Raw genomic sequence first — 11,498 nt, forward strand, 5'->3', positions numbered from 1 at the left:
TATACTATACAGTTCATCTAACCTTATTGTTTGTTAAGATTCTTTATAATAAACATGATGCCTTTCCTTTCCTCACATGAGGGGGGTTCATAACAGACATTTCTTTATCCATTGACTGTTTGGCCTGTGCACCCCTTGGTACAACCTTCCTAGTATTTATTATCATCATATATTAACCGAACACATTACCTAGTTTAACCAGTGGGTTTCACACACCACTCAGCGTGCCTCTGTTTATGGTACCTTGTTCTTTCATTGATATATGGTACTAATATAGGTCTGAAAGTTCTGTAGATTTTGGCGGTCTTTTATATATATATATTTATTGTCTTGATTTTGTAACTGATGCACTAATTTTCATTGATCTTTGTGATGTAACTGAATATGGGCACTCTTGTGCTTGGTATGTTTCTGTAACCAATATCTTAATAAAGGTTTTTTATACATCTATATTCATCGTGACGATAATTGGACCCAAAGTTCGGTAATTCTCTTGTTTGCTCTTTGCCCTATGGCATAGCTGCAACTTTTGAACAATGCCATAAAAAGAATGGACCTCTCCAGCCTTTCATATTTTGATAACATTTTTATTCCCTATAATATAACAATTCTGGGGCCTCCCAGTTATGCCATTCCTCTGTTATTCTTCCTAGAACTTGTCCCTTTTAGCTGGGTGTGGTGGTGGGGGTGACAATGTTCAATCAGTGCCAGACTGTTTAAGGACACACATATTTGACAAAGGGAACAGGTAATGTCAAATTGCCAATTTTTCATGTTTTTCAAAGTTTCTTACACTACATTTTTAAGAAAAAATACTCTGGAATTGTTATTTCCTTGAGAATACAAGCATTTACTAAAACAGATATGTCAGGGGAGATGATGGGTCCTCTTTATCGATGCTCCAAGATATCTGGAAAATGTATAAATTGAATTGAGACTTGGTTAATATATAATAATGTATAATAATTTGATGATTTCTTTAGGCATTTATACAAGAAAAATCACTGTGGTCCCTTCTATATAATTACAAGTTCCTACAAAGTTTCATGAACTTGAATGTCATGTACACAGGTTTTAGTTGAGGTCTACTTATTATTTATAAGAAGTGCTGTCTATGAGAAATCTCCACATAGCTCAGATATGACATAGGCAAGAACCAATGGACCCTTCCAGATTTCTCATTACTGGGGAAGAAGGAACAGTCGGTCAACATAAGGAAACAGAGATCATCATTGTGTCCTTAGCGGAGTGTACTCATTATTTAGATAGAGGAACTTGTTGATGTGTTTATTTAAAGTACCGCACAGTCTTGCAATTTCTACTTTTAGGGAATTAACATGCAGCACTTCTTCACGTAACACCAGATCAAGAAATGAAAGATAAAGGAAACGGAAGATTAAGTTGTCCGCACTGTTTGTACCTGTAGGATTTTCTTCAGCTCCTGAAACAGCCTTGTACCTTTTCCTACTGATCTTTTAGATTTTTTACTGGTTGATGTCGGAGAAGTGTGGCATAGTCAAGTCTTTGTCTCCCTATGCAGACAGAGCAATGGGGAGAGGCTCCTTCTACAGCCATGTATTACACCTAGATACAGGATCATGAGTAGATAGGGATGGTTGGTAGGAATTTTATTATTAATCTGTTTGTATGTTTAATGTTACTTTAAAAAATGAGTACTGGAGCTCAATCCTAAGAGTATATTCTACTCTCAGATTTTCTAAGATTCCCACTAGATAAACCAAAAGAAAAACGATGATACTAAATATCTCACAAAAATATAAACTTTAATTAAATATAAAATATAATGGATTTTGTTAAAAATCACAGTAGCTCAATGAAGAGCTAACAACAGTGATGAGCGACTAAGCTCGTTACTTGAGATTTACGAGCATGCTCGAGTGTTTTCCGAGTATCTTCAGCATGCTCGGGTGTTATGTTTTAGTCAATCTGTGTGCATGATTTGCGACTGTTTGACAGCTTTAATACATGCGAGTACATGCGAGGAATGCCTATTTCTTAGGCATTCCTCACATGTATTAAAGCTGTCAAACAGTTGCAAATCATGCACACAGATTGACTAAAACATAACACCCGAGCATGCTGAAGATACTCAGCGAGCACCAGAGCATGCTCGCCAAAAGGGTTAACAAAACATACTTGCTCATTACTAGCTAACAACAAACCTCCCAAGGCTATAAACAGCATATAGTTAGTATGCCCACATACCTATAACAGTACATTCTCTAATGGTTAACGTATACATCAGATAAAAGTTTATGGTATTCCTCTTTGCCTTGTTCCTTCTATTTTCCAAACCATGATGTCCTTCTCCAGTGATGGCTTAGTATAATTAATTCTATGTATGATTATGTAGTATAATTAATTATATGTATAGTATATAGTAATTAATAATATGTATCATTGTGAATAAATTATTTTTTTAATTTAAATCAATAAACCAATGTAACACTCACTATAGATTAACATAGGACAAATAGCAAAATGAGGTATCAATTATAATCTGGAGTGCAAAAAAATGTTTAAAAAATCAGATTAGTCACTTTTACTACACTTTTACTAGCTGCTCAGATCAATCCTACTTCCTTCCTTGCCTGTCCATTATTACTGTAGATCATGTCACTTATTGCAGCAAAGTCCAAAGATTTCTGTAACTGACAAGTGCAGATGGCCTGAAGAAGAGCAGTGGCACACATGTTCTTTTCATTGTTGGTCATTTCCAGCTGGGCCTCCTGATGGGACAGGAAAAAGGTTCACAAACATTTGCTGATTATTCTTTCAGTCCTTTTTCTGAACTTATTTCTTCATGTGCTCAGCACAGATATGGAGAACCTAAATCAATGGTCTGATTTGTAGTACTATGGACTTAAGAAGCAAGCTACAGAGAATGTGATCATGGACATCAGTCTCTGCTCACTGAAGCTTATGATCTAATTCCCTTACAATAGCAAATTTTAGAAGCACAGCAGAGCCAAATTTACAGGAAGTTGTTTCCTCTGAAGGTAATGTCCACATAGACATTAGATGGCTGTAAGCCTAGAGCTATTTCACCCAACTCCCCGCAACACAGGAATACTCCGCTCAGCTGAGCACACCAGTATTCTCTATGAGAGAGCCCTGCCAGACTCCTCTGGCAGCAGCTTATCTCCAAGGAGAACAAAAGGATCGACCATTGGAAATCCAAAAGGCCAGATCCTTCTCTCTCATCACATCATCTGTCGAGGGGAAAGTTGGTTGGCCCCCATACGTATCAAACAGTCGGATGATTACCCTGATATTGGATGGCTTGACTGAATTTATTTCAATGTGTATGGCAGGGCATACTTAGAAATCACAAGGCTATTGCAGAAGTCCTAATTGGGACCACTCCCCAAAAAAAAATTCAGCTGGGTCACAGAAGGATATATCTCACAATTTTGAAGCCCATTCCAAAGTAATTTTGCTTCTATTAAAGCCTATTATTATTCCCTCATTCTGAGATACCCCTTTCATAGCTTCCTAAAGTACACTGCTTAAAAAAATAAAGGGAACACTCAAATAACACATCCTAGATCTGAATGAATGAAATATTCTCATTGAATACTTTGTTCTGTACAAAGTTGAATGTGCTGACAACAAAATCACACAAAAATCATCAATGGAAATCAAATTTATTAACCAACGGAGGCCTGAATTTGGAGTCACCCCCAAAATTATAGTGGAAAAACACACTACAGGCTGATCCAACTTTGATGTAATGTCCTTAAAACAAGTCAAAATGAGGCTCAGTATTGTGTGTGGCCTCCACGTACCTGTATGACCTCCCTACAACGCCTGGGCATGCTCCTGATGAGGTTGCGGATGGTCTCCTGTGGGATCTCCTCCCAGACCTGGACTAAAGCATACGCCAACTCCTAGACAGTCTGTGGTGCAACGTGACGTTTGTGAATGCAGCGAGACATGATGCCAGTCCATAGCTTCAATACCTTCATCTTGCAGGAACTGCTGACACACTCCAGCCACATGAGGTCTGGCATTGTCTTGCATTAGGAGGAACCCAGGGACAACCGCACCAGCATATGATCTCACAAGGGGTCTGAGGACCTCATCTCGGTACCTAATGGCAGTCAGGCTACCTCTGGTGAGCACATGGAGGGCTGTGCGGCCCTCCAAAGAAATGCCACCCCACACCATTACTGACCCACTGCCAAACCGGTCATGCTGAAGGATGTTGCAGGCAGCAGATCGCTCTCCACGGCGTCTCCAGACTCAGTCACATCTGTCACATGTGCTCACTGTGAACCTGCTTTCATCTGTGAAGAGCACAGGGTGCCAGTGGCGACTTTGCCAATCCTGGGGTTCTGTGGCAAATGCCAAGCGTCCTGCACGGTGTTGCGCTGTGAGCACAACACCCATCTGTGGACGTCAGGCCCTCATACCACTCTCATGGAGTCGGTTTATAACCGTTTGTGCCGACACATGCACATTTGTGGCTTGCTGGAGGTCATTTTGCAGGGCTCTGGCAGTGCCCCTCCTGTTCCTCCTTGCACCAAGGAGGAGGTAGCAGTCCTGCTGCTGGGTTGTTGCCCTCCTACGGCCCCCTCCACGTCTCCTGGTCTAGTGGCGTGTCTCCTGGTAGCGCCTCCAGCCTCTGGACACTATGCTGACAGACACAGCAAACCTTCTTGCCACAGCTCGCATTGATGTGCCATCCTGGATGAGCTGCACTACCTGAGAAACTTCTGTGGGTTGTAGAGTCCGTCTGATGCTACCACGAGTGTGAAAGCACAACCAACATTCAAAAGTGACCAAAACATCAGCCAGAAAGCATTGGTACTGAGATGTGGCCTGTGGTCCACACCTGCAGAACCACTCCTTTATTGAGGGTGTCTTGATAATTGCCAATAATTTCCATCTATTGTTTATTCTACTTGCACAACAACATGTGAAATTGATTGTCAATCAGTGTTGCTTCCTAAGTGGACAGTTTGATTTCACAGAAGTTTGATTTACTTGGAGTTATATTCTGTTGTTTAAGTGCTCCCTTTATTTTTTTGAGCAGTGTATAATGCCAACAAAAGTGCTATCCAAACACAGTATAATACCCCTACAGTGAATTTTTCTAGAGCGTGGATGTCAAAATCAAAACACAAAGTGGGCCAAAAGGAAAAACTTAGACAAAGCAGCGGGCCAACCAGTATTCAGAATAATGGCCCCACACAGTCCTCCAAACAAAATAATGGGCCCCACATAGTCCTCCAAATAGTATAATGGCCTCATATAGCTTTCCATACAGTATAATGAGCCCCACATAGTCCTCCATACAGAATAATGGCTCCACATAGGGTTGGTGGTTCTCGTGTCGCGGGCAAAATATAATCATCCACGGGCACAGTGTGATGACCCTACAGTACCCCCCATGCAAATTATAATATCCCCACAGTGACTTCAACACAGTATGATGCCCCCACAGTGACCTCCAGCACAATATGATGGCCTCCACTGTTCCCCCCAAACATTATGATGGCCCCACATAGCCTTTAAAACAGTATATTGGCCCACACACAACCCTCCAAATAGTATGATGAACCCTATACAACCCTCCAAACAGTATGATGGACACCATACTACTGTCCACACTTTACAATGGTCCACATACAGTATAATGGACTCCACTAGCCCTCCAAACAATATAATTTGCCCCCATATAGCCCTCCAAACATTTTAATTGGCTCCTGCATAGCCCTACAAACAGCATAATTGGCCTCCGCATAGCTCTCCAAACAGTGTAGTTGTCCCCCACAAAACCCTCCAAATAGTATAAATGGCCCCCACACAGCCCATCAAACAGCCCTCCAAACAGTATAATGGCAGTGCATTAAGTATCAGAGGTCATAAGTTAAAACAACAGTTCTAAAAGTATTGGTGTACATCTACCCATGAAAGTCCTCTCCTGCTGGAATGACGCCAGCCCAGCATGCATTTTGGTTCAATGCCTTCATCTGGGGGCCAGACAAAGGCATTGTGCCGAAACACATGTCGGGGCTGACATAATTCGATCAGGAGAGGACTTTCATGAGAAAGTGTGCACCAATACTTTATATTACTGTTGTCACTTATGACCTCTGTTATTTATGCACTGACCCAGGGGCGGACATACCATTTGTGCAACCTGTGCAGCCGCACAGGGGTCCAAAAGCTAAGGAGGCCCACTTCAACCTTCAAAATCAGCAGGTAGCTTCTGTCCCAGACACAAAGAGGGGCCCATATACTGTTATTGCACAGTGGCCATCTTTGGTCTGTGTCCACCACTGCATTGAACTATATAATTCTCATGACATGATGTAAGTCTCTCTACATAGTCGTCTCCTGCTGTGTATGAATCCCTTTTATACTGTTGTATTCATTCTCTGGACCTAGACCAGGGATTTCAAACTCAAATACCCAGAGGGCCAAAATTAAAAGCTTGGACAAAGTCGAGGGCCATCCTTGATATTTATTAAAAAAATGTCTACAATTAAGGAAGTTTTTCCTTATCATCTAATATGGAAACAAACTTAAAAGAGTTGTCTCACATAGAATGTACACTTTAATTAATAAATCTTAAGAGACAGACCACATGTCAGGAGAATTAGGTATTTCTTCGCGGGCAGGGGTGTACAAAAAATCATGACGTCCTATAGCAGAAGTTCTAATTGGGCCCTGCTCCCTCCAAAAAAAAACAAAACACTTAATATTAGGCAGGGTCACAGAAGAGTATATCTCACAACTTTGCAGCCCTTACAAAGCAATTTTCTTCCTATTTAAGCCCCTATATTGCCCTTTCATTGCCCCCATAAAGTATGACACCAACAAAAGTGCCCCCCAAACATAGTATGGTACCCCCTCAGTGACTTCCACCACAGTACACTCGACACGTACGATATGAGGACCCAACTGTACCCCGCTTCAGCTCCCCTGGCAAAGTATGGTGACCCCTACATAGTGTGATGCCCCAACTATGATCCCTATAAAACCCTCCACACAGTATAATGGGCCCCGCATAGTCCTCCACACAGAATAATAGTCTCCACATAATCCTTCATTCAGAATAATGGCCCCACATAGTCAACCTTACACTATAATGGGCCCCACATAGTCCTTCATACAGAATAATGGCCCAACATAGTCCTCTATACAGAATAATGGCCCCACATAGTCCTCAATACAGAATAATGGGCTCCGCATAGTCCTCCATACAGAATAATGGGCCCCACATAATCCTTCATTCAGAATAATGGCCCCACATAGTCCTCCATACATTATAATGTGCCCCACATAGTCCTCCATAGAGAATGATGTCCCAACATAGTCCTCCATACACTATAACGGGCTCCACATAGTCCTCCATACAAAATAATGGGCCCCACATAGTCCTCCATACAGAATAATGGGCCCCACATAGTCCTCCATACAGAATAATGTGCCCCACATAGTCCTCCATACAGAATAATGTCCCAACATAGTCCTCCATACAGAATAATGTGCCCCACATAGTCCTCCATACACTATAATGGGCTCCACATAGTCCTCCATACAGAATAATGTGCCCCACATAGTCCTCCATACACTATAATGGGCTCCACATAGTCCTCCATACAGAATAATGTGCCCCACATAGTCCTCCATACAGAATAATGTCCCAACATAGTCCTCCATACAGAATAATGTGCCCCACATAGTCCTCCATACACTATAATGGGCTCCACATAGTCCTCCATACAGAATAATGGGCCCCACATAGTCCTCCATACAGAATAATGTCCCAACATAGTCCTCCATACAGAATAATGTGCCCCACATAGTCCTCCATACACTATAATGGGCCCCCACATTGTCCCCCATACAGAATAATGGGCCCCACATAGTCCTCCATACAGAATAATGGGCCCACATAGTCCTCCATACAGTATAATGGACTCCACATAGTCCTCCACACAGAATAATGGCTCCACATAGTCCTCAATATGGCGTCGTGGACCAAATATAATCATCCTGAGGGCCAGACTTGGACGATGAACCAGGGTTTGACACATATGACTTAGACTGTTTTTATCAAACAAAGGTTCTTTTGTTGCATTCATATTGTTGTGGGCTCATTACCATTTCTTTCTATTGTTTGCTTTGCTGTTTGTCCTTTGGTTTTCCTTATAGTTAGTCCCTTATCAGATACCCTTATTCGCATGTCTTGTCTCTATAGTGTTTAGTACACATATAAAGTATATATGTAAGGTAGTTTTTCAGTGATTTTTTTTTTCATTTCTTATTGCTCTATTAATTAGAATACTGGGTGGATGATCTCTTTAATACAATAAAGTAATGCAGAGCAGCTACTTCTATAGAAGTTTGCTATTCTGTACAAACTATCAGTCCATTTGTTTTTATTGCACCTGATGGCCGTTTAATGAAGTCTTGTAGCTTTTCCACCAGTGGCTCCAGTACTGTTGTTTACATAGCCTTGGGAAGAAAAGATCATAAAAGTTTATTGCTCTTTTTAATTCACATTCATCAAGAATCTCAACAAATAATTATTATTTGTAACTTTAAAGACAGAATCTTCATGGAGAGTTGTGTTTGGCGATGCGCAACTAATGACATGCTACTGTAGGAAATGTCATTCTATATATACCAGGTTTTTTTAGGTAATTGTTATTCTGGATTCACCTAACATTTCGATGAAATCTTTATAATCACACTGATTGAATTTGTATGTTGAAACAACATAATCTTTTTTAAGCCTTTTACCCATGAGGTTTTGAAAAATGTGACCTATTGAAAGAATTGTTTATAGAATATAACAGTGATTAGGTACTACATCTTCTATATTAGAAATAATTTAAAATGTTGATTTTTTTGGATGTCCACCCTTGGTTAGAGGGGTTACTCGAATTTAAGCTGACCACACAGTCACAGTTATTGAAGACCCAGTAATTTGTGGGGAAGCGACAGGTACAATGGGAGAGGGACCCTGCCCACAAGGATTTACAATCTACAAGGAAAGGGGGGATGGGGCGGTAGTTAAGGGTAGAAGAAGCTTATGTGGCAGTGTTATTGCAGATTGTAGGCGTTCCTGAAGAGGTGGGCTTTTAGGTTGCATTAGAAAGCCTCAAAGGTCAGGAAAAGTCTAATCTGTTGGGGTAGCAAATTCCAAAGTGTGCAGGAAGCACAGGAGAAATCTTGGACATTGTTGTGTAAGAAACAGACAAGAGGAAATGAAAGAAGGAGATCTTGTGAAGAACTGAGATTATGCTTGGTGAAGTAGCAGGAGATTATGTCGGACATGTATTGGAGGGGACAGTTTATGAACAGCCTTGTAGGTCATTGTTAATAAAATAAATTGAATTTTCTGGGTAATCAGTAGCCAGTAAAGAGATGTACTAGGTTCTACAGGGTGAGAAACGGTCTTTACTAGTGATGAGCAAGCATGCTCGTTACTTGAGATTTACGAGCATGCTCGGGTATTTTCCAAGTATCATCAGCGTGCTCGGGTGTTATGCTTGAGTCACTCCGTGCGCATGATTTGCGGCTGTTTGACAACTTTAATACATGTGAGGAATGCATGTTTCTTAGGCATTCCTCACATGTAGTAAAGCTGTCAAACAGTCGCAAATCATGTGAACGGACTGACTGAAACATAACACCCGAGCATGCTGAAGATACTCGGTGAGCACCTAAGCATACTCGCCTAAAGGGTTACCAGAACATGCTCGCTCATCACTAGTCTTTACAATCACTTTCTACTCTGGCTGATAATGTTGAATGGGGAACCAGATGAACAGATGGAACCGATGTTTATTGATGTAAAACAAATTGATTATAACAATGTTTAGGACAATTTTAGTTTAAAAAAATTCTAGCAACAATTAAAATATGATGGAGGGTATTATACCAGTGGTAAAAATATAAGATGCAGGAAAAATAAATATCTTTGTACCGTGTTAGCCAGTAGATAGAAAAATATTTAGATTTGAGAGTCCTCAGTGGTTGATACCTAACTGAAAAGATGGCAACAAATTGCAAGCTTTCGAGACTACCCAGGTCTCTTCATCAGTCATAGAATAAGGCAAAATCTGAAGAGTCACATACTTAAAAGAATAAGAATCAGCAATAAGTGTATTAAGGAAGTAGAGGTGTATTCGTGGAGATAATCAAATCTTTTGAAATTCGGATTTGTCAGGTTCATCAAATTGTTACCAAAATTTGATTTGTAATTAATCTAATCTAATTGTGTAACACTCTGAGGTCTACTGGGACTTTATTCAAACCCTTTCAAGCTCTTTAACACAAACACAGTCTAATAGTAAAGTGACCTTTATCAGTGGACACAACCACCATTTCAAATAGAGTTGCTGCCAGCCACTGCCGATTGATTGATAAGGTGGCCGGTAACCTTGGCAACAAGCAGTAAACTATAACATTAAGATTTCCTCTGCGCTTGTGAACGGAGAGGATTTTTAATAAAAGGTCCTTCTTTTTTTATAAGCACTTTCAATTTTACCCTTTTATGAACACTAGACAACCCCTTTAATTAAATGCCCAGATCAGGAATTCTTTAGTTCAAATACAACATTTTGCTTTAAATGAGTCTTTCGCTTGGTACTTATTTCATTACTGTTCATTCATTTTTGCATCTAAAGTTTCTATAATGATTTCCCTTGCTTCTCTAACATACAAATCTGGACATTAGGGAAGATCTAGTTGTACAATCCAATTACCTATGTCTCTATTTGCGTCTGCACTCACCTGTAAATAAATGTATGTAATGTACATATAGAGATCTGATCCTATTATAAAGCAATGGGTGATGGTGTCAGCAGTTGTGGAACACATTGAGATGATGAGCACCTTGAGATTTATACACCGCACCAACAAAGCAAAATCCAATTTCCGGCATCATATATGACTGCAAACATCTCATCTACCAAGCTTCACACTGTGTCCCATTTTCCCAAAGTATTGCTGACTGCTTTTTTTCAGTGGTATGTTTTCCAAACTTTAGCTCATGTCAACACAGTAATGATGGAGATTGCCGCCTGCACACAGCACCCTAACCTGCTTTTACCTGTGGGCTCTCAGGTAGTCACCAATTGTAGCCCAGACAATTGAATTAAATGTCAGGCTTCTGGTCCTGCTGTACAATTTAAATTGATAGAGTAAGGAGTAAAGAAAGCCTGAGAACATTTTATTTAACCCTTTGTAGTGTTGCATTGCTTTTAGCAACATAATGGTATGAAAATTCTATAATAATGCAGCCGCAAAGGTGTCTGCCTTCAATATCATAGTCTGCGGAAACAATATCATGAAGGAATATTATTCCTGTTAGCCTGGTTATTTTGTTTTATGGATTTTCTCTAATCTTGCTTTTTATTATTTTAGATTACGATAACACTATGACATTATCTAGAATCATGGAATCGATCCTATAATAGACAATAGGGGGGGGGGCAATCGCTTACATGTAA

This window comes from Phyllobates terribilis, unplaced genomic scaffold (assembly GCF_046119375.1).
Source record: "Phyllobates terribilis strain yellow unplaced genomic scaffold, ASM4611937v1 Scaffold_1__5_contigs__length_1240528914, whole genome shotgun sequence".
Taxonomy (NCBI): domain Eukaryota; kingdom Metazoa; phylum Chordata; class Amphibia; order Anura; family Dendrobatidae; genus Phyllobates; species Phyllobates terribilis.